This window comes from Sorex fumeus, unplaced genomic scaffold, assembly GCF_029834395.1.
Source record: "Sorex fumeus unplaced genomic scaffold, SorFum_2.1 ptg000098l, whole genome shotgun sequence".
Taxonomy (NCBI): domain Eukaryota; kingdom Metazoa; phylum Chordata; class Mammalia; order Eulipotyphla; family Soricidae; genus Sorex; species Sorex fumeus.
In genome coordinates, this window is record NW_026606155.1 from 14351050 (window position 1) to 14371596 (window position 20547).

The 20547-nt window shown below is 42.0% G+C and overlaps 1 pseudogene; it reads right to left on the reverse strand.

Moving 5' to 3' along the window:
• Positions 1–19845: 19845 nt before the first annotated feature.
• LOC130042241 (uncharacterized) lies at positions 19846–20071 on the reverse strand (annotated as a pseudogene).
• Positions 20072–20547: the final 476 nt, after the last annotated feature.

Genomic DNA, 20547 nt, shown 5'->3' on the forward strand with positions numbered 1-20547 from the left:
CTTTTATAGCATTTGGACAGAAAAAAAAATAAAGATACAATTAAAGAGAAGTAAAAAGACAAAGGGAAGTAACTTAAGCCTCTCCAGGCAGCAAACTATAGTAAGAGACAAATAATCTGAGATTATAATGGTAGAAAAGTCTAGAGAGTGCAGGTTCTGTAGACACTTTCTCTTTATCACCTTCAGTGATAAGCTCTCATGTCCCTTCTGGCAATGGTCTCAGTATCTTCTAATTCAAAAACAGTCTCCACTAAAACCCAAGAGTAGTAGAGATAAGGACCAGGAAGTCTGCTCCATGGCTTGGAAAAGGCAGCTCAGATAGAGAAGGGAACACTGGGTAAAGGATGTTGGGAGGATCCATTCAGGTTGAAAGATGTGTGATGAAAGTAGACTACAGACCAAACATGATGGCTGCTCAATACCTCTATTGCGTACCACAACACCCAAAAGGAGAGAGAACAAAAGGGCACCGAGGCAGGGTGGGGTGGTGGGGGGGATGGAGTAGGGTCGTGGGAGGGATGCTGGGAACATTGGTGGAGAAGAATAGGCACTGGTGGAGGGATGGGTAAATGACCATTGTATGACTGTAATGCAAACATGAAAGTTCATAAATTTGTATCTGTATCTCACGGTGATTCACTAATAAAACTTTTTTTTAAAAAAGTCTCCATGTTGGACTGGACTGGCATATTTGGGAATGGCACATTTTATCCCCCATAAAAGTTTCCACCACTTAATAACTTAGGATAAGGTAATTTCTATTTTGCTTTTTATTTGAGGGGGAGGGGGGGTGGAGAGCATACCAAGTGGTTCAAAGGGCTGACTCCTGGCTCTGTACTCAGGAATTACCCTAAATAGGCTTGGGATATCATATATCTAGGATGCCAGGGATTAAAATCCTAGTTGTTACATGCAAGCCACATGCCCCAACGTCTGACCCCTTGATAAAGTAATTACATCTCATAAAAAATAAGGGGAAAAATACCCATCACATGATATAAATCCTAACTCAGCTATTTCTAAATTTGGTCTATTTCTGAACTTTTCAGAATAAATTCCCCAACCCCTTTCTCATTTATTCACTTAATTTAAGTCAAGTGTTGATTTTTATTGTTTGTAGACAAAAATTTTAACCATAATTTATTAATGTAATAACAAACACAGCAACAAAAGATAAACAAATACAATAGCAGGGACTGTCAAGTACCTTTATATACCAGACCCAGGATTATCTTCATTTTCTCAATTAGGAAGTATTTTACCTCATTTACCACCACCAACATTAAGATTTGAGAGTGTGTGAAATTTTCCCTGGGGTAGTATAAATGAAATAAGAACTCAGAATTTTCTTGGGAAGCCCATGTTTTTAAAATCCTTTAAAAGGGCAGTAAAAGAATGAGTAATAATCTCAATTCTGCTCTTCTCATATTCATTAGTGAAGAAATATATTTACTGCAGGAAATAGAAGTAAAGCTTAGAGCTTTACTGCAAAATAAAACATGCACTCTTTGAAACAAATGATAAAACAAATAAAAATCACTGAACAAAAGGCCCGAAGTAATGAGAGCCAGATGAGATAAAATAGAATATTGACAACACCAAAATGATAGCAAAATTTGAAGAATTTGAAGACGTAGAAACAGCAAGTCAACACTACAGAAAATAAGTAAAAGAAAATATGCTTGCCAAAATACTAAGAGTAAAGCATAAGAGAGAGAGAGACAGAGACAGAGACAGAGAGAATGACTAATATATTTGAGAAGGAAACGCAGATGCAACTTAAGAGTTTTCTGGAGAAGAAACCAAATATCCTGAAAGAGTATCAAAAATAAAAGATATTGTAGGAGAAAACTTTCCTGGGCAAAAGGTCTGAATTCAGATTTTGTCTTTGGAGAGAGATAAAAAGGCCACAATTGCCTGCAGCACAGGATGCAAATGTTGACCACCAAGAAGCCAGTATCGAACTGGTCATTTCTTCCCAGTACTAAAGGACACAAACAGAGGCCAACTGGCTATGATATTCAGGAATGTTAATGTTCACAATCACACTTGTATGGTTGCTTTCTAAATCAATCTCAAATTTATAACCAGTATGAGATGGCAGATTTTCTATTCTTTTTCTGAATGAGTTTCCTCAAATTGTGTGAACTTCAGACTCCACAAAACACCTGTCCTGGCTGGAAAACAACAGAACAACTATAAACTCCTCAAACTCCTCAAAAGTTAAAGCCACAAAATGGTATGATTCAAGAATGAGAGGAATGAGAGGAAGAGAGGTAATAAAAGGAAGGAGGATCTTGTGAAACCCATAGTATGGTACCAACAGTAAGAACTGCGATTACTCTGATCTTTCAAAAGATTTATCAATTTAAGAGATTTAGCAAAATAAAGGTTTCTAAAATGAGTAATCCTCATTTAAAATGCAAGGTGGTGGGCTGGAGAGATAGTACAGCCAGTAGTGCATTTGGTTCGAAGTCAACTCAGGTTTGACCTCTCGTGCCACATATGGTTCCCCACGCCAGCCAGGACTGATCTCCAAGCAGAGAGCTAGAAGTAAACCCTGAGTATAACTGAGTATGGCCCCTAAATTTTTTAAATTCAAGGTATTGATGATTTACATCAAAATTATTCCTGGGTGACATTAAATATAAATAACTTCTATATACTTACATATAGTTTCAGGATATAAGACAAGACTTGTTGGAGTGATAGATAGCACAGAGGGTAAGATGTTTGCCTTGCATTTGGCTGGTCTGTGTTTGACTCTAGCATCTAATATGGTCCCCCAATCACGGGCAGGAGTAATTTCTGGGTGCATGAGCCAGTAGTAGCCCTGTGCATTGCTAGGTGTGACCCAAAAAAGCAAAAAATAAAAGATAAGATTTGCATATATTAAAAAGAATACATAATCAACATGTAAATTTAATTACTAAATATTGGGAAGTTTGGCCACAGATTGAGATGAAAACTTTCAGATTATATATGGATTCTATGCAGCCTTAAACAAAAAAAAAAGAAGAGTTCCACCCTCCTTCTTCCCAACCCTAGCCCTCCTGAGAAATACACCAGCAAGAGATTATCAAATTGATCATGAAAATAGGACTTAGTGTCTGACAGCATAGGTACAGGGCAAATGCCCTCTCTGAGACCAAGGGAATCCTATAAATCTGAAGGCAAAGGCTGAAATAAACCTCATGCCCCCCTATGAGAGCTTTAACTGAGCATCAACTCCCAAGAAGAAAGGGGGTGCCAAGCCCTATGTGGAATCTTAGGAGAAGCTGCAGATTTGCTGGTTAACCTGTCCTACAAAGAGCTGTAAAGGCTTTATACAAAGGGGGATTCGGTTTCTCCATGACTCTGAGGTTTAGAATCTGAAGAAATAAGAGAGAAAAGAAACTGAAGGAATAAGAGAGAGAAGAAACTTTCTCCTCATTCGTAGATCTAAAGAGGGTGCTACTTGCTATAACCTTGTGTCACCAGGAAGGCAGTGGGTGTGGCCTTTCCAACTTCTCTGGTCGATTTGCTCACCAGCTTTTATTAGGTTGCTCCATGCACTGGGGATTCAGAAGGCATAACTACACAACCAAGAGCACCCAGCAATCCCAAAGTGGAAGAAAACAAAGAAATTCCCAATTGTGTACTTTTAAGAGAGATTGGATTTCTGAAGAAAGATTGCTATTTTTTTAATTGAATGAAAACAGCATTTAAGTGTCAATATTTTTACAATAAATACATTTCTGCAGGCTGGAGCGATAGCACAGCGGGTAGGGCGTTCGCCTTACAAGCGGCCAACATGGCCGACCCGAGTTCGATTCCTCCGCCCCTCTCCGAGAGCCCGGCAAGCTACCGAGAGTATTTGATATGCCAGACACAGTAACAACAAAGTCTCCACTGGAGACGTTACTGGGCCCGCTCGAGCAAATCGACGATCAACGGGAGGGCCTTTACCTTTACCTTACATTTCTGCAATAGAAAATAGAGTTTTCAGACTTATAGGGTAAATATATTGATCTAAGAAAAGGACTGTCATTATAGAAAACTAAATTAGTGACCTAGAAAATCAATTAGAAAAGAAATAACAGAGGAAATATACCTTGAGATAGAAATAAAGAAGATAAGATTCTTAGATGGACAGTTGATGAGAGTTTCAACAAGAGAAAAAGGAAAATCTAGAAGTTAAACAAAAATACAATAATAATAAAATAATAATACAATCATCATCATCATCAACTCCTGGATGAATATTTTCACTTGTAGCCTACAAAGGCTGAATTTCAGAACAATAGGAAAGTTTCCTCTAGAGAGATAGAGGGAAAGACAAGAGAAAGTTAAATTTGGAAAATGAACTAATAAATTGCGGTGGGTTGAATGTTATTAGTTCAGAATTCATATGGTAAAATCTTAACCCTCACTGCCCAAAATATGATTACACTGAGGTATAGGGCTTTGTGCCATTAATTAAATTAAATTGGTGTCATCAGGGTTAGCCCTAATCCAATAAGACTTATGTCTTTATAAGAAGAGAAGATTAGGACACTGATAAGCAAAGAAATAAAATCAGGTGAAAATGGAGAAGACAGACACCCACAAGACAAGGAAAGTGGCCTCAGAAGAAATCAAGCTGCCGACACCTTTATATTGGACTTATCACCTCTGGGATATGAGAAAATAAATTTCTATTAAGTCAGTCACCCAATCTATGACACTTTGTTATGACAGCCCTAGAAACCTAACATAAAAAAACTAAGATGAATTTTTTTCACCTGTAATTTTAAATACTAATAGAGAGGACAAATCTGAGTTAATGGAAAAAAATAAAATTACAACAAATAAACTTATAGTTAAACTGAGAAAGTAAGTTTATTTGTAGATATATAAAGGGATCTGGGAGTATATCATCCACCCAACTGAGGAAAATACTTAGGGAAGGACACTAATCAAATAAGTGAACAGAACAGATGGCGAGATAAGGTCTAGGACAAGGAGGAAAACCAGAAATAGGCAACTTACTTTGAATGGATAATGATAAAGTCACTAGGAATTTTGTTACTCCGCCCCTCTCGGAGAGACCGGCAAGCTACTGAGAGTATCTCGCCGGCACGGCAGAGCCTGGCAAGCTCCCCGTGGCGTATTCGATATGCCAAACACAGTAACAACAAAGTCTCCAATGGAGACGTTACTGGGCCTGCTCGAGCAAATCGATGAACAATGGGAGGACAGGCTGCAAATATTAATAAATTTGGGGACTGGAGCAATAGTACAGTGGGTGGGACACTTGCTTTGCATGCAGCAGACCTGGGTTCAATCCCTGCATGCAGCCAACCTGGATTGGATACCCAGTATCTCATATGATCCCCCAAGCTCCTGCAGAAGTGTTCCCTGAGCACAGAGTCAGGAGTAAGCCCTAAGCACCACTAGATGTGGTATACCCCCCCAAAAAAAAATATAGAAGAAAAAAACTATAGTATTAATGTAAGCTTATGTTTAAATATACTGGGGACACTGGTGGTGGGAAATGTACACTGGTAAAGAGACAAGTGTCAGAACATTGTATGACTGAAACCCAATCATGAACAACTTTGTAACTATGTATCTCACAGTGATTCCATATTTTAAAAAGTATGTTAATAAGTATTGAGCAGAAAAGAAAAGTGCTTTCTTTTCTGATTTGTGGTCTGATTTGTGGCAATAAAACAGCAGGTGTAAGGTTGAAGCAATAAGAGATAATATGTGAGTTTCACCAGATTCCATAGAATTCAAGTTTTATTACTACATTGCCATGGAAAAATAACGTTCATCCTGTAGATTTGGAAATAAACTATTAATAGAATAAAACATACCATGCTCCTATTTATGAAACAAAGGCAAATTAAGTCTAGAACAAAATTCACCAAGAAAGTGCAAAAATCAGGGAACATGGAATAATGTGATTCGTGTATAGCCTTGCCATAGTGAGAACCAATAACCAAGGGGTTTCTGATGTGGGGGAAACTTCAAAGGGGAGAGTATATGGTAGGAAAAGACCTGCCTTGTTAAAAGTAATATGATATGAACACCAAAAACAAGATTAGAAATCAGTTGGGGTTCCTAAAAGAGATTTCTCAGAGAGTTTTATGGCAACATCCGTCCCTTCCACCTTGGAAGCCAAGTCAACAGCCCTGCCCCCTCATCTGTCACAATTTTAATTCCAAAAGTTGAGGTCTGGGCCAGAGAGAGGACAAAGGGCTGAGTTGATGCAACATATGCAGGAGCCCCCGGATTGATTCCTGGCCCCAGAGGGTCGTCCAAATAGAAAGCCCACTGTAGCCCCCTGAGCACTGTTGGGTATGTCTCAAGAACAAAGAATGAGTTCCCCCTCCACACACACAGGAAAGTTGAACCACAAAAGAGGTGAGCAGAGAAAATGTTCGTTCCATTACAAGATCTCAGGCTCAGGGCTAGAGCAATAGTACAGCGGGTAGGGGGTTTTCCTTGCACGTAGCTGGTCTGGACTCAATCCCCAGCATCCCATATGGTCCCCAAAAGTAATTCCTGAGTGCAAAGCCAGGCATAACTCCTGTGTATCACCAGGTGTGACCCAAAAAGCAAAAAAAAAAAAAAAATCCCAGGCTCTCCTTTCCTCATACTGCTATTTACAAACAACCAAAGCCCTCTGGGATGAGACTGGCTGTCCAATGAGTATGACACCTTTCTCTTAGGCATCTCTTATTGGTCACAGACATAGAATTTCCAGATGGAAAGTACGACACAGCAGAAAGTTAATGACAATGAAGAGGTCCTGTCTACCAGATTAACTGTCACAGCTTCTTTTGTTGTCATTGGCATTGGTTTGTTGTTGTTGTTGTTGTTGTTTTAATTGAGTGAGTTACACAGTTACAAAGTTGTTCATGATTGGGTTTCAGTTGTACAATGTTCCAACCCCCTTCCCTTCACCAGTGTGTTTCCCACCACAAATGTCCTCAGTTTCCTTCCCAGGTACCCCTCATGTGGGCTTCTCACTCCCAGCTTTACCTAAGGCAGACACTTTCTCTCACCCCATCTCTCCTCCCCTTCATGTCTGCTATCTGTCTGTCTCTCTCTCCCCCCCCACCTTCCTCCCTCCCTCACTTTTCTTTGGGCATTATGTTTTGCAATACAGGTACTAAAAGATTATCATGTATAACATGTATAGCCGCTTACCTCCTTTCAGCACCTGTCCAAGTGATCATTTCCAACTATCATTATCATAGTGAGCTGGACTGATAGCACAGCGAGTAGGGCATTTGTCTTACACGCAGCCAACATGGCTGACCTGAGCTCAATTCCTCCGCCCCTCTTGGAGAGCCTGGCAAGCTACCGAGAGTATCTCGCCCACACGGCAAAGCCTGGCAAGCTACCCGTGATGTATTCGATATGCCAAACACAGTAACAAGTCTCACAATGTTACTGGGCCCCCTCGAGCAAATCGATGAACAACGGGAGGACCGTGACCGTGATTATCATAGTGGTTTCTTCTCTATCCTAACTGCCCTCCCCGTCCCCTACTTCTTGTATCACAGTTTCTTGAGGGGAACAATGACCAAAATTAATCCTGACAATGGAGGTTGAAGCTAATTCTTATGCGAACAGAATCTCCAACAGGCTTCAATTACCAACACACACACACACACACACACACACACACACACACACACACATCTGCATGCACACACCTACCTCTCAGTCCATTTAAAATTGTACCTGGTAGAGACCCCAGCTGAAGGAGGGTGTGAGAAGAAAATTGCCATATTAGAGAAGGGTAAAGAAGTAATATTCCACGCACATCTGATCTTGTGTTATACAAGTCTTTCTTTCAGTCTCTTGCCAATGCAATCTACTTATAGAACTTTGTTTTGAATAATATTGTTTCTGTTTAATCTAACTCTCTTGCCAGCAGGAGCTTAGAGTTCTGTGAAATCAGACCATTTAATAAAGCTTCTTTCCCTAGCCTCTCCCCCGAAGAACTGCTTAAGAATGAAGAGTAGGAGAGAGACAGAGGGAAATAAAAACTGTGCTTAGTCTGAGGGCTTAGGTCTGTCTAAGGAACAAAGCTTTTTAGCAGCAAGGGGTAATTGAGAACGGGGAGAGGCTTTGGGGAATGGAGACGCCAAATAGTCCCGTAATCAATTCATCTCACAGTTAATCTTAGTTTTGCTTGAATAATAAAAATACACATATTAAAAATAAGCATATTTCAAAATTAGGAAGTCTGTGCTTTCATTCCAATTGGCTTGGACTCCTAAAAGTCTTGAGGTGCCTATCAGTCCTTGTTATCTAAGTGTGTGCCAAATTAATCTCAAAGCCAAAGCTGACTGATTAATATAATCGATACATAATGAAATGTACATATTCGGTAGATTAAATCTATGAAAAGTCCAGCAAAACACTCTTTCTTCATGTTTATAGATACAATTTTATGTTGTGCAAAAGATAGATGTTTTATAAATGAAAACATAAGCGTTTTCACCACCCACCACTGGTGAATCTAGTCCCTAGATATCACAGCGTCAATATAGCCTATCAAGGGGCTTTCTGCTTCAAACCTAAGTGTTTCTGTAACTACCTGTGTGGTGACTGCTTCATCATAGGAACTATCTATTTTCTGGCCCACTGCCTCTAACTGATAAAATGAATTCTTGTGATGAAGCAAGTTCCTGTGAAATGTGGAACTATGAAAAAGATAAAAATATGCCCTGAGGGGCTGGAGCCATAGCGCATCAAGGAGGGCATTTGCCTTGCAGGCCGCCGACGCCAACGGGGTTCAAGTCCCAGCATCCAGCATCCAATATGGTCCCCTGAGCACCACCAGGAGTAATTCCTGAGTGCATGACCCAGGAGTAGTCCCTGTGCATAACTGGGTATGACTCAAAAAGAAAAAAAAAAAAAATATATATATATATATATATATATATATATGCCCTGAGAAAATGTGTGTGTTTGGGGGGGGGGGGAGAATTGTAATAAGGTGGCATCACACCTTCAAGATTCAGTCTATAATCTGATTCTTAAAATAAAAACTGGGTCAAGATGATGGTCAACACTGTCAGACACCACATCTGAAATGTGGATGAGAAACTGGTGTAGAAAGCAACAGAATGGCAGGTGAAAACAGCCCCTACCCTTAGCTGCTATTAGGAATATTGAGAACTGAATTAGAAAATAACTTTTATTGATAAGCTCTGCTGAAAGGACTTTGAGGATAAAACTTTATTAGAATTCCAGCCAATGGAGAATAAAGGGACTCTATACGGAAAAGCAGAGGAGGAATTTAAAAAAACAACTATCAATTTTCTTTCACAAATATACCTGGAAGGGATTATACTTTTTGTCCCATAGAATACCAAATACACCACAGAGCCATTCCTGTCTGATGACTGGGACTGTTAATCCTGAGTAGATGAATAGCCCCATGGAGGCTTAAGATGTGCCAGGAGATATATAAGCCAAAGCAATGACTCACTAACTCAATGCTTTCACTTCTCGTTGAAGAGAGGCTGTTTGAGGGCGAGTAAAGAAAAAATAAATAAATAAATAAATAAATAAATAAATAAAAGAAAGCTACTTGGAAATTCTAGACATCCTGACTGTCATTCTAGGAATTGAGTAGTTACTTGACAGAAACTCTCAAATTTAATGTTCTTACCTACATGTGAACAAGGAGAAGCCACTCACAGTACAGCTATCTCCTTTCCTTGGGACCCTAGAAATTATGATGGATTCAATACCAACATGAAAGCTTGAAAGGCCCATGTTAAGTTTTAGCACTGCCCACTTTGGCATGCATAACCTGGATTATTTGAGAATATTATGAGGGAAATAAATAGTTTTGGGGCCACAGCTGGTGGGACTCAGGGGATATTCCCCAACTCAGTGCTCAGGAAACTCTGTAAAACTGGAGATAGAACCCAAGTACTTTGGTTTCAGTAAGAAAAAACTTCATTTTGTTTATTTCTCTATTTATTTCTTTTGTTTGGGGGCCACCCCTGGCAGTGCTCAGAGCTTATTCCTCGGTCTGTGCTTGGAGAATCACTTTTGGTGGGTCTTATGGAACCATTTCAATGTGACATTTTACCATTGTGAAAGAAAGACAGGGAGGGGGTAAGGGGGAAGGAAGGAAGGAAGGAAGGAAGGAAGGAAGGAAGGAAGGAAGGAAGGAAGGAAGGAAGGGAGGGAGGGAGGGAGGGAGGGAGGGAGGGAGGGAGGGAGGATGGATGGATGTGATACCAGTGCACACAGCAATGATGGCAAAGGTTAGGAAGGGGAACAAAATGAAATTCCCCTGCTAGCATCTCATCATCTTCAGAGAGACACATTTATTCTGGGAGGTTTCCCCTATCCTGCTCTTGTAGCTCAGCAGGTTGGGGATCCCTGGTATTTTTTCATCAAAGGGCCAGATTAATATGGAAATTACATAATTTTGCTGGAATGTAAATTCTATGAAGGCAACAGGGAGCATTTTTGAATTTCTCCCATTAAATTCCCAAACCTGACACATATCAAGTGCTCAATAAATATTTGTTAATTGCATGAATAATCAACTAAGGGAAGTGTGAAGCCAAAATTACCAAAGCTAAAAGTTCCCATGTTATCGCTTTGACCTCTAAAAATTGATAAACCCACAGCTTGTCAACAGGAAAGCTGTAACATTGCTCAACCTTGAAGCTTGAGAAGGAACAATCTGATCTGAACAGCCAGCACTCTAAACCACTGGTGCTCAGAAAGCGTCCCTGATTCTGATTAAAGCTGTCCTGAATATATGAAGTCAATAGCCACCTAGTGCTGGGCAAAAAATAAGATAACCTTGATCTGAGATCCTCCTTGGACATTGTCAGAGAGTCTTTAGGATACATAGAGGGCACTCCAAGAGTGACTTAAGCATGAAAGAGAGTATTTTGCTCAGAAATAGTTGGTCTCGGTATAGGAAAATTGTTTAGGAACGTTATCAAGGACCTACATTCTTTCCTATCTTTCCACAAGATGGTTGGCAAGGCTCAACCCATAAAATTCCTTGCTTATCACGTTATGGCAGAAAAATAGAAGTAGCCTCATCATCATCTCTTATCTTACCAGGCAGGGGACAATCTTTTCCCCAAATTACCTCAAGAGATGTCTATGATACATCATCGTCCAGAAGCTCTTCTCGTGCTCACATCAAAAGCAATCAATAGCAGAGGGAAAGGGATGACACTGCTGGCCTTAGACAAAAGATAATTCATCTGGTAGGACTGGCAAGTAGCCTAACTTTCCTTGGAGAAAAGCAAAGGAAAAGGTGAAGGCTTTATAAATAAAATGTGGAAGTCTGGAGAGGTGCTCACAAGTCAAAGTGCAGAGACAGCTGAGTTCCACCCATCAGTGCATGGCCACTGCAAGGACCACCAGGTATGACCAAAAGGTCCCAGCACCATCTGGCTGGCTCCGGTGACCCCCAGTCTGCGCAGCACTGATCACTGGGCTAAGCACTGATCAACCATCCAGCCTAGGTAGCCACATGTCACCGAGAATGTCCTTAGACTACTGGAGCACAGTTCGGGGACCCCTTTTCTTTAAAAAGTAATAACCAACTGGATGGGTTAGCAGAAAGATTAGCAAGACAAGCAAGAGTGATCCCTAATTATCTTTGAGCTCTCTGTGGACTGAAATGACTGAACTAAATCTTTCTCCCTGAAAGATTTCTCTCTTTATTCTTCTCACATTTATTCTTGAGTCTCAGGCTCTCACTATTACCCAAAAGCCCAATCTATGTATTAAGAAAAGAGAGAAGTCATAATTTTAATTTTTATTAGTGAGACACCATGAGGTACAGTTGTAGACTTACAAATTTTGTGCTTGGGTTTCAATTATACAATGATCAAATACCCATCCCTCCACCAGTGCCCATTTCCCACCATTGCCCAGGCATGCACATGGATATGTACATATACATGGTACACATGCACATGGGCAATGATACAAGTGCACACACAAACATATCTACATGTACATGTGTATATCCTTGTTTTTATCTTTATGGCCTCCCTTAGGAAAACACAATGAACCCTTAGAGAATCGGTTTCCCTTGTTATGTAATTACTAAACTGTGTGACAACCTATGGACGGTTTCAATCTATTTGCCGAGTGATTTCCCATCAATCAGCACCACTAAAAATAATTACACTTTCATTGAAATAAATTCTAACTATCCCAAAGCTAACAAAGGATAGAATGAAGTCCAAATCTGACTTCCTCTCCTTCAGTTGGCAAAGAGCTGTTCCCACTGCTGAACATCACCCTGGAAGCTCTCGTTTGCCTGGACGTCATTAGACTACAGCTATCAGCTAATGAGGCAGTAAGTGTTTGGAAGCAGCCGGAACTACTTCAGCATATCCAAGTTAAAATAAGGCAAATTAGTAGTGAAACCAAATTGGTTTAAACTGTGAAGTGAGTGGAAAAACTATTCCCCTGAAAAGGAGTAGCAGGTCAAATTGCTGCACTGGGACATCGGGAGAAAGATTTCAACTTGCAAGAGAAAAAGAGAGAAATGTTACTTCTAATGAATTTTATCCTTTAGAAGGCAGTAGATAGTAACTATCCAAGAAGTTCAAAGATTTTATTAGTGGAGAGAGAAGACTCAGAGAGGTAACAGTACATGATCCCCCACATCCAAGAGGCGAAATTTTCCTTCCAAATGGAACATTTAGAAGAGAAAGAGGTAGGGAAGGGGGTTAATAATTACTGGCTTATCAACAGCCATGATCCAGAGACTCAATATAAATCTCTCGGAAGAGAGCACAGAAAGATCCACCATAACCATGCCTTCAGACCCTGTGCAAGGCTGTTTTATTTGGGACAACCAGAGGGGGGTGGGTGAGGCCCCTTCCCTGCCCTAAGGCCTAGTCCTGGCAGCCAAAACCTCCAGAACTCAACCAGTGCCAGGCTCACAGCCATTCCCCACTCACTAGAATGGACCTCACCCATGAGTCATTCTATTCCTGGACATCTCATACCACTGATATACCAAGAGTAGCACAATACATTTGATTGGGTTTAAAGTACAAGGCTACCAATCTTAGGGGGAAATATATTTATATAGCTATAGATATAAGCCTGGAATGGAACAAACAGAGTGAGAGACTGTCTGAGTTCATCATGTCGACCAAGACCACCCGTGGTAACTCAAGATTCCAAAAGGCCGAATCTAAACATTGGACATGGGAGTCTCCTGGTGGTCGGTTCCACAATGATATAGACCACGTCATATTCAATCGACAGTTTTGCCTGACCAATGTCGCTGTTGTCCCAAAATTCCAAAAGGGATTGGACCACTGTCTCCTTCGTGCAAAATTCTACTTCACAGAGCGGGGAGAAAGGGCTGCAAAGTTTAAAAAAAGAACTCCCAGAACAACCACAAACTGGGAGCTCCTTGGCACTATTGCAGCAACATGGGAAGATGCCATTGTTGACAACATTGACGAGGAATATGATCGACTGGTTCAGCACCTCCATGATTGTGAGAGGAACACCAAGAGAGAGATAGCCACAAAAAACACCTGTCTTCAAAAACTCTTGAGCTTATTCACCAACGTGGTTTGGTGCATGCCTCAGGCAACCGCAAGCGAATGTCCAAGCTCGGAAAGCAGTGCAGAGATGCGATCAAGGAAGACCTCAAAGAGAGAAGAGCAGAAGTGCTGGTAGATGCGGCAGAAGCCGGGAAAAGTATTCGTAACGCCCGCCTGTCCTTCGCCAACTACAAGACCAAGATGACTGTCCCCCGACATCCTGATGGATCTATCACATCTTCCAGAAGGGCAATGGAGAAGATTATCCATGACTTCTACTCAAATCTCTTCGATAGCCATGTCCACCTGCCAACATAACACATTCCACAGGATGATACGTCGTTCCTAATGTTCTCCCTTCCAAAATCCGACATGCCATTTCATCAGTGAAGAAACAAATAGCACCCGGCCCAGACAAGGTCAGATCTGAACACCTGAAGAACCTGCCGTCAGTACTCATCAATACACGGCTCGGCTCTTCACACGTTACCTGTCTGAATGCAAGGTTCTGTCCCAATGGAAAATCAGCGGAACTGTACTACTGTTCAAGAAGGGAGACATCCATGACATTGGCAACTATCGCCCGATCTGCCTATTGTCTGTCATCTACAAGTTGTTCACTCGAGTCATCCTAAACAGGATTGGCAGAACACTAGATGAAGGACAACCATGCGAGCAAGCTGGGTTCTGCAAAGGATTCAGCACCATTGACCATATCCACACAATAACCAAGCTCATTGAGGTTTCTCGGGAGTTCAAGATGCTGCTCTGTTTAACGTTAATTGATTTAAAGAAGGCCTTTGATTCTGTTGAGATGGAAGCGGTCATTGAAGCCCTAGCCAATCAGGGCATTCAAGCCCAACATCAAGATCCTCCATGAGCTGTATTGCGGATTCACTACCAGGATCTCACCATTCTACAAAGAAGTAATCATTGATGTCAAGAGAGGGGTTCTACAGCACCCAAAAGGAGAGAGAGAACAAAAGGGAATGCCCTGCCACAGTGGCAGGGGGGGATGGGGGGATGGGGGGAATGGGGAGGAGGGATATTATCCTGGTGGTGGAAAATGGGCACTGGTGGAGGGATGGGTATTTGATCATGGTATGACCGAAATCCAAGCACAAAAATTTGTAAATCTACAACTGTACCTCATGGTGTTTCACTAATAAAAAAAAAAAAGAGAGGGGTTCGGCAGGGTGATACCATTTCACCAAAACTCTTCAGTGCCACCCTGAAGAACATCATGTGATGACTGGAATGGGAAGGAATGGGAGTGAAGATAGATGGTCGGCAACTACACCACCTCCACTTTACTGATTACATTGTTTTAATAACACCAAACATTAGCCAAGTGGCACAAATGCTGGCCGACTTTGACCGTGAGTGTGGAAAGGTCAGACTACAGCTGAATCTTATGAAGACAATATTTATGAGAAACAGCCTCGTTCCTGATGTCCCATTCGCTCTCAACAGAATGACCATCTCCAAATGCAACAGCTATGTGTACGTAGGTCGATAACTCAACATGACAAATGACCTGGCACCCGAGCTGCGCAGGAGGAAGAGAGTGGCTTGGAACGCCTTCAAGAGTGTCGAAGAAATAGCTAAAAGGACTAAGAACCTCCGGTTCCAGGCACATCTTTTTGATTCCACTGTTCTTCCTGCATTAACATACGCCTCAGAGACCTGGGCCCTATGCAAACAGGATGAGAACAGTATTCGGGTCTCTCAAAGAGGAATTGACAGAGCTATGCTTGGAATACCATGTTTCACTCAAATGAGAGAAAGAATCCGGAGTTCTGACCTCCGTCGACGATCAAGAATCAGGGATGCTGTCTCGTTTGCCAAGGCGTCAAAAATCAGATGGGTTGGTCACGTAATGAGATTTAGAGACGACTGCTGGACTAGAGCTGTTACGGACTGGGTTCCACGGGATGTCAAAAGACCGCGTGGCCGCCCACCTACCAGATGGTCAGACTTCTTCATCAAGATCATGAACAATCAATTTGAGGCTCTTTGTGTTCCTAGATTGAACAGACGCCATTGGGCTACACTAGCACGCGACAGGGACATTTGGAGACGTTACTGGCGCCCACTCAAGCAAATCGATGATTAACAGGAAGTCAAGTGATCAAGTGATAGATATAAGCACACAAGGCTCAACCTTTAATACTGTCCTCCCGTTGTTCATTGATTTGCTTGAGTGGGCCCAGTAACGTCTCCATGGTAACAATTGTTACTGCGTTTGGCATATTGAATACACCACGGGTAGCTTGCCAGGCTTTGTTATGGGGCGAGATACTGTCAATAGTTTGCCAGGCTCTCTGAGAGGGGCGGAGGAATTGAACTCAGGTCGGCCATGTTGGCCGCTTGCAAGGCAAACGCCCTACCATCTTTTATAGAAAGAAGGGCTTAATGGCTCCTAGATGAAATACAGCAATCTTCACACACTTTTCTCTAAGATACCTTTTTTGTCTCATTTTTAGTGGATTATTCATAACAAACAATACAAAATAAATTTGGGGCAACCAGAGAGGGGGTGGGTGAGGTTCTGCTTTGGTTTTGCTTTGGGGCAGGGTTTGAGATTAGGGATGGACATATGGTGGAGGGAAGGTGGAATGGTGGTGATATTGGTGTTTGAATATCAAATGTAATCAAATATTGTGAACAATTTTATATATAAAAAATTACAACAATTGAACATCACAAAGTGCCTGTAAGGTGGCAGTTTGTGGGGGTAGGAAGGAACTTGGGGTCACTGGTGAAGAAAAAGTTGACACTAGTGGTAGGATTGGTGCTAGAACATTGAATGTCTAAAACTCAACTATCAAAAACTTTGTAAATCATGATTCTTTAATAAAATTAAAAGAAAATTTTAAAGAAAAAAATTTCACTGGCTGGGGCTGGTGCTATAGTACAGTACATAGGGCATTTGTCTTGCATGCAGCTGACCAGAGTTAGGAAGGAAGGAAGGAAGGAAGGAAGGAAGGAAGGAAGGAAGGAAGGAAGGAAGGAAGGGAGGGAGGGAGGGAGGGAGGGAGGGAGGGAGGGAGGGAGGGAGGGAGGGAGGAAGGAAGGAAGGAAGGAAGGGAAGAAGGGAGGGAGGGACAGAGGGAGGGAGGGAGGGAGGAAGGAAGGAAGGAAGGAAGGAAGGAAGGAAGGAAGGAAGTTGTGTCACATCAAAGGTGTTTTTTACATACATGTCACAAAGGAGACAATGACCATAAGTACCAGCTGGTAGATTATGATAAAGAACTATCAGCTACAATTCAGGAAGACTATATACAGGTAATATATATGAAGACATATCATAGAAATAAGAGATTATAGTCATAGGGTTCCATAACTAGAAAGATAACTATAAAGATAGCTTTATATCAAGCAATGTTATTAGTATTAGGAAAGATAGCACTATAGCACTGTCCTCCTGATGTTCATCGATTTGCTTGAGCGGGCACAGTAATGTCTCCATTGTGAGACTTGTTACTGTTTTTGGCATATTGAATATGCCACGGGTAGCTTGCCAGGCTTTGCCATGCAGGCGAGATACTCTCAGTAGCTTGCCAGGCTCTCTGAGAGGGGCAGAGGAATCGAACCTGGGTTGGCCACGTGCGAAGCAAATGCCCTACCCGCTGAGCTATAAATTTCAGATAAGTGGTATATGGTTGACTGGCAAACGTTCATTTAAATACACTTCTTAAAACTCCTTAATGCAGAACCTGATGCCAGTATCGGTCTATAATGAACATTAATCTATTAATTTTAAGGTTTTCCCTAAACAAAATTTGCAAACTTATAATCAGTCCATGTGCTTCTAATTAATTCACCTTTTCTTGGTCTACCATCTGTTAATATCCTTTATATTTCTCCCTGAAGCAAATGAACAAGGAGTAATGCAAAAGGAAAATGGTCCCGTGGGGAGAGAACAGAGACAACAGAGGGAGGATGATTTTGGCTCTGACCATGAGACACTGGGGTCTCAGAGCAGCGAGTCTTGCAAGTTTATTTCCAAAATGCCTCCACCAGTCCTGAACGTGCCATAACTACTACCAAGAAGTATCAACACTGAGCATTTGCTGTGTGCCCGACCCTGGAAATGCCTCACTCTTAAGCAAACAACAGCAAATAAATAAAGCTGAAAGGTCTCTCTCTCGGCTCCCCCTTCTATCCTTTTTACCTTGTCTATCATCTCTTCCTCCTTCAAGCCAGACTCCATCTTCCTACAACCCTTCCACGGGAGTTTGAGAGTCCAGCCTCCACTACCTCATACCTCGGCGTGTTTTAAGTCACCTCAAAGCAACTTTGATTATGAACTTTCTTACTGACTCCGAAACGACAGGATAACGGACTTTGTTTCCTTGATAAAGGCATTGCAGCATCAGCGGGCACGCTGGAGCTATACTTCCCAGCCGGAGAATCAAGGGAATGATATTTCCTTCCGTCAGGGCGGAGAGCGATAGCAAGGGCGGAGAGCGATAGCACAGCAGGTAGGGCGTTCGCCTTACAAGCGGCCAACATGGCCGACCCGAGTTCGATTCCTCCGCCCCTCTCGGAGAGCCCGGCAAGCTACCGAGAGTATTCGATATGCCAGACACAGTAACAACAAAGTCTCCAATGGAGACGTTACTGGGCCCGCTCGAGCAAATCGAGGATCAACGGGAGGGCCTTTACCTTTACCTTTACCTCTGCAAGGAGAGCATGCAAAGCGCCACCCACTCATCAGCCTGGCCTTGCACCTGACCCAAATCATGGGTTTTTGGTTCCCAGAAAAGGGCCTTTTAGTCCTTTGTGCATTGACCTCCCGATCTGGTCCCAAAGGGGTCCCTGTTTTCCATTCACTAATGAGGTAGACTTTGGCTTCTTCCTGTGCCAGTTGAAAGTGTGTGATATTTTGTTTCTCCTTAGATCCCCAAAAACCTGAGAGAACAAAGTTGTCAGAAACTCCTGCTGGTGCCAATGAAAGATAATCAGAGCCATTAGAGGAAAGAGGAAAAAAAAAAAGAAACTTGTTTTTCCTCTTCGCAGGGAAGCTGGCGGTTAGCTTAGAACAAGCCAACTGCTGGCCCATGCGGGCTACTCCACCCCTGCTTTCTGACCCTGCTCTGCCCTCTGGACTGTGTGGCTCCTATCAAGGCTGACATCAACTTTTCCAAAGTCCCCACTTGTCCTCATTAGGAGGGAGAAGCCCAGTCATTTGGGTGCAAACTAGGAGAGTCCAATTTGCTGCTCTTCCTTTGAAAATTCGAAGTTTCGAAGTTTTTTCTTTTTCTTTCTTTTTTTTCCTGATTTTTGTGTTTGGGGATTTTTTTTTTTGTCCACACCAGGCGGTGCTCAGAGATCATTTCCGGTGGTCCTGGGAGGATTATATAAAATGCTGGGAATTGAACTGGAGTACACACCGTGCCAGGCAAGCGCCTAAGCTCCTGCATTGCCTCCCAAGCCCTAGAAACAAAAATTTTCATCAAGAGTTTAAAAAAGTAAGCAGGAGTCAGAGACCTCGGACAAGAGATGAGGTCCTTGCTGCTAGTCGAATCCCCCACACCACATATGGTCCCCTATGAACCGTCAAGTTTCACTCCTGAACACAGAGCCAGGAATTGCCCCTGAGCATGGCAGGATGTAGCCCAAGCCCTCTTAAAATAAAAAAGAAGCAAAACGTCTACTCTTCACAGTTATCTTCCAAGCTCAATCTTAATCCACATCACTACCTTTAATGATTTATTATGAATAGGTTTTTACTTTGAACATTCGCTTTTGAAGCTTTTAGAAATTTTACCAAATGATAAAAGGTGTTGAGACTCACCAGTCCTGCTTCCGAGATTCGTGGCTAAATTTCTGAGGAACTGTAAGCCAAATCATTACAATTAATGGATACACAGGTGTCCTGGAAAAAACCTGGGGGGGGGGTCCTTTAGGAGGGGGAGCAGGCTGAATTCCCATCCTGCCCAAATCTCTTCAGCCACACCCACAATACACAGCTGCTGCTACACCAATGACCCAGTCACAGTTCATCATGAATAGTCTCTGCAGAGACATCAAACCATGAAAATTCCAGGTATACACAGTTTTCAGCCCCCCCCCACCCCGACACACACACACATACACTACACTTCTAGAATCCAGAAGTCACACCCACTTTCCACAGTCTATGCCTTTTCTTTTCTTTTTTCAATAAAGAGGTAAGCATTTATTTCTTGAGGTTCTAAATTCTATTTCTTTTATGTTACATAATCCCTCTATAGAATATGGGAGACTTAACTTCTGCCATTGCCAAGCAGAAATTTTCATCATTAGTGTCCGCACACCAGTCACGTCCTGATAGTCAAGAATGGCAGCATAATTGCATGTCATTTCTATCAGAACTTAGGACTAACATGCAGATATATTGATCTCACATGCCAATGACTCAAGCACCTTTGACTATACAACCAAAAAAGTTGCTGGATGTTTCTTTCATTGAAGTCTATGCATTTTCAACTCATGACCCAGACCTAGAGATCCTGAAGTCTGGACACCTCCAAATTCTACAATACTGACATTCAGTAGGAGCATACCAAATTAGATGGGAAAGTAGCATAGAAGACAACTAAACTCCACAAACAGAAACGATAACAGAAGGCTCCACTAGCAACCAAGAGTTGTTTCTGGTTATACAGCAGACAAGAACTTAATGACCCCATCGTGAATGGGATCTGCTATTCTGATCACAAATTCTTAAAATTCTGCAAGACTCAAATAATCATATTTTGACTTCTGGTTTGGGTAGAGAAATTGCCCCAATATGTGACACAAAATATTGCTTTCTTTGGGTTGTGCGTTTCCAACTTGGGGAATTTTTATTTTAATTTTAAGTTTAATTTGCTTTATTCAGACACAGGGGCTAGAGCGATAGCACAGCGGGTAGGGCGTTTGCCTTGCAAGCCGCTGATCCAAATTCAATTCCTCTGCCCCTCTTGGAGAGCCCGGCAAGCAAGCTACCGAGAGTATCTAACCC